This window comes from Hordeum vulgare, chromosome 2H (genome assembly GCF_904849725.1).
Source record: "Hordeum vulgare subsp. vulgare chromosome 2H, MorexV3_pseudomolecules_assembly, whole genome shotgun sequence".
Lineage (NCBI taxonomy): Eukaryota > Viridiplantae > Streptophyta > Magnoliopsida > Poales > Poaceae > Hordeum > Hordeum vulgare.
The window spans coordinates 99,336,786-99,340,843 of NC_058519.1; the positions used below are offsets into that span (position 1 = coordinate 99,336,786).

At 37.8% G+C, this 4,058-nt stretch overlaps 1 long non-coding RNA gene across 1 annotated transcript; it reads right to left on the reverse strand.

Moving 5' to 3' along the window:
• Nucleotides 1-293: 293 nt before the first annotated feature.
• On the reverse strand, nucleotides 294-3,479 carry LOC123429694. The gene is made up of 4 exons (XR_006622731.1): nucleotides 3,043-3,479; nucleotides 2,855-2,944; nucleotides 2,034-2,083; nucleotides 294-528 (listed from the first exon to the last, which is right to left on the reverse strand). It is a non-coding gene; the product is annotated as an uncharacterized LOC123429694 (long non-coding RNA).
• Between the last annotated feature and the right edge of the window lie 579 nt (nucleotides 3,480-4,058).

The window sequence follows — 4,058 nt, forward strand, 5'->3', positions numbered from 1 at the left end:
GGCATGCTGAAGTGGCACATGAGATGACATAGGATCCTACATGGCATCATTTTCAAGCCGGTTCTACATGGGACCAATGGGCCCGACCAAATTGATTGGCCCATTCCTTTTTGTAAGTCCACAGCCAATTCAGTCCATTTATTTTCAAGGACATAATCAAATTTGGTCCATTTAATTTAACACCATAATCAATACAAAATTTATTTGGCAAAACAGTCTAACTTGATTTTGTCGAGTCCTTATTTCAAAAGGTTCAGCTCCAAAAAATCACGTTTCTGAGTTAAGGAATGACGTGATGAAATGCAAGCTAAAATCTAATATTTACAAATGAAATACATCTTCATTTCTGCACCATGTATCACAAAAAATATAATATACATCATCTGTCGACTCCTCTACACAACTAAGAACAACAAGTCATGGCCAAAAAGTTCACGCAAAACTTGATCTATCACATGGATTTAAATTAAAATGAGACACGAAGCATCTTATTCCCTCTACTTCCGAGTAGCCCTATTGTAGAACATCCTGTCATTTCAAACGATAAAACATTAGAAACATACAAAATATAATGGAGACATATGGTTGTTTTACATTAAGCAGTCAACATAAGCAAGATAGAAAGGCTTGTTTGCTCCTATAGAAAGTTGAGAAATTGTAAGATTAGTCCTATGTAAGCTACTAACACTTTCCACAAAAGAAGCTAAGACGAACAAGTCGAGAGTTGTGAATCATGTATCTTTATCGCAAAATAAAAATGAACATCGATAACATGGGCAGCACAACATAAAGCTCATGATCAACCAAAACCATCTTGCTATGCTTTACATATAAAAATTCTGGACACAACATATAAATAGCAGATTTCACATTACCTTGCATTGGAACGGATTCTGCTAAAACATCTAAATAGCAGATTTCACATCAACACTTTATGATATTTTACTTACAGTTTGGTACAACGATTATAGATGTTATTTTAATAGATTATTTAAAATACAATAAGCTGATCGCACGGTGCAAAATAGGGACTATAGCATGCCAAGGAATAAATTTCCTCTTTTACAAAAAAATATGTTACATGGCAAAGACAAGGAAATAGGAAAAATACATTCATTCTAGAATTGAAACAAGAGAAAAAACTAATACACATACGGATGATAATACCAATGCAGAACAACAAACTAACATATTTCTCTATGCTGACCTCCTAAATAGTATTATTTTGTTTAAGGTATAATTACATGGTGCTAAATTCATACCCAATTACCAAAGAATTCAGGACTTCTTTTTTACAAACATAATAGCTTGAGTATGACAAGAACACATTTGTTTCACACTATCAGTGGCATGGTATATTTTGCATGATTGTGTTTAGATATTTAACAAATCATGTGGCATGTCAATATGCTACAACCCATTCCAGAGATAGAACGAGGGGTGGAAACCAATTTCACTAAAGACAAATCTTTTGAAATCGAAATTTTAACAGCAGAAGACATGACCGGTGACGCGGGGCAGCAGACAACGATGGCATGGACAACACAACCCAAAGCTCATGAACAATCAAACCAAGCTAATAACTACAAACTATAAGAGGGGTGTTAGCCTTCACACAAACAACACAAGCACACATAAAAGTATGAAGCAGATATACTACAGAAAAGAGTAACAGAAAAGTATGAAGCACACATACTACACGTAAAATATCTATGTCAATCTTAATATACTTCATAAGTTTGAACTTAAGGAGTAACTACCATACTAATTGATTGTCATGATCTATTATGGACAGAAAAGTCTAACAACAAACAAACTATAAACATTATTTCTCAAGTTGTGTTCCTTAGGGGGTACTTATCGAAGTGGTTGCAAAATTTTAGTAGTAAGGTGGGCAACATGTTTCTTTACTTGAATGGATTTACAGTAAAACCGTTAAACAACAACATACATACAAGAAACCCCATGAAGAACGCTCATTTGAATCTTCTTCATATTTTTCTTGCATAACAGAATGGGGGAAAGAGCATTACCTGGCAGAAATGTCAACAGAAGCATACAACCTGGACAGTGCAGGCTAGATCTGGAAGAGAAATAAAGTTAACATATGCAGAAAGGTGAGATTGAGATGTACATTACCGAAGAAAAGAGAAGGCTGCACATTACAGAAAACAAAATCGAGTTATATATATTTGATATGGTATGCTAATGCATACTTCCAACTCATATAGGACGCACATACATGACAAATTTCAAGCAAGCAGGAGGCATTATTTCAGTACAAGATCTATGCTAAGAAACATATTTCCATTTATGCAAATCAAAGGATTGGAAATTAAACATCATTAAGCAATATGTATCATTTATGTTGTTAACAGACTATCTAACATTGTGGTAATCGAATCACTCTAGAGCTTGAGACGGGCTAGATATGTCACTTTCTTTCATAATAACCAACAACTCACAAGTGAAACTATTCATCGAGTGAAATACATGCTAATGATACAAAAAAATTAATTGCAGGAGTTTAACTATGATCTTGTGTAGCCAGGTATGTTGCACAAGATAATATAGAAATGCACCACATGATAGAAGCCATATGATTTAATACTCACCAAATGCATGGATACACACTCAAATATAGCTCCAAATTTATCCAAAGTTAACATGGTCAGCTAAAAACGAAATCCAAGCATTGCCATTATTATTCGTCCACAACTGCCCATCAATTCAAGCCACAAGTTATGTCTTCTAAATTCCCTAAATTACCATAGGAAAGACCTAAATCCCTAAACCGGTAGAACTCATAGTTGCAGAAATAAGAATAGGTCCCGGAAGAACTCATGAGGAATACCATTAAGGGACGAGCTTGTAGTTACTATCTGCATGGTCCTGCAAATTGCTCCAATCCACTCTCTCTATGTACGACGGCTACCCCAGGTTCCTACGATACCAAAATAAAATAAATGATCATGACGTGATCTAAGATCTCCTGAGCAGAAAAAGAACACTCCCTCGCTTGGAAGGGAAGACGGGACAAACCTGAGGGCCTGGATGATGGATAGAACAACGAGGAAGACGGTGAAGGCGCCCCTCTTCAATGCGGCGACGGGAGCGACACAGTTGGTGGTCATCATGGCGGAGGCGGGGAGGATGATGTGTGTCATGGGCGCGGTGGGGACAAGACAAGAGATTTCGACTCTAAAGCGGGACGCCAGCGACGAGCACTGACAAGCAAGGAGGGGCAAGATCCGATGCCAATGCCTCCTGCATCGAACAGGAGAAGCGACCGTGGCAACATTGCCAGATCCGCTAACATTGCGGCCCTCCTTGCCGGCGTCGGGACCAGCCGAGGCGAACGGAAGAGGATGAGGAACGATGGCCATGGAGCGCGGAGGGGCATCGATCTGGTGGGCGTGGAGGGGCGTAGGTCTGGTGGGCAAGGTGGAGGCTGGTGGCGGGACAAAAAGAGAGCTAGTGAGGAGCGGACGGTGCTGGGAATTAGGGTTTGTGTGAGGGAGGGTTTTTATAGCTATTGGCCTTATTGGGCTTCTCAAGTGCGGCTAGATGTTGTGTTTAGGAAACAATTGGTCCATAAGGTTTTGTGTAGTTGTATATATATTTTTAGCTTTATTTTGATATAATATTGTTGTTGGAAACACTTTATTTAATTACGATTTTAGCATTCTTAGAAAAGTTGGCAACATTAAAAATATCAATCACATAAAGTGGAATATAGTATCATTCGCAAAAAAAGTGGAATATCGTACATTAGTTTATCATGTAAATTCAAGATAATATACAAAACAAACACAAAGGTTTTATCGTAGGTGGTTGTGTGGCTGAAATAGATAAGAAACCATCATTGTACATGTCTATAAGTGCGGAAATCCGTTGGTGCTCCAGGTAGCGAGCGCTCCTGCATGTGAAAATATTTTTTGCAATATAAAAAAGTCCAACAGAAATTGAGTGTGTTCTTTTTCACGTCCAAATGTTACACGCAAATTTTTGGGCAAAAAAGTTAAACATTTTGGCATACAAAAAAACCGAAATGCTAC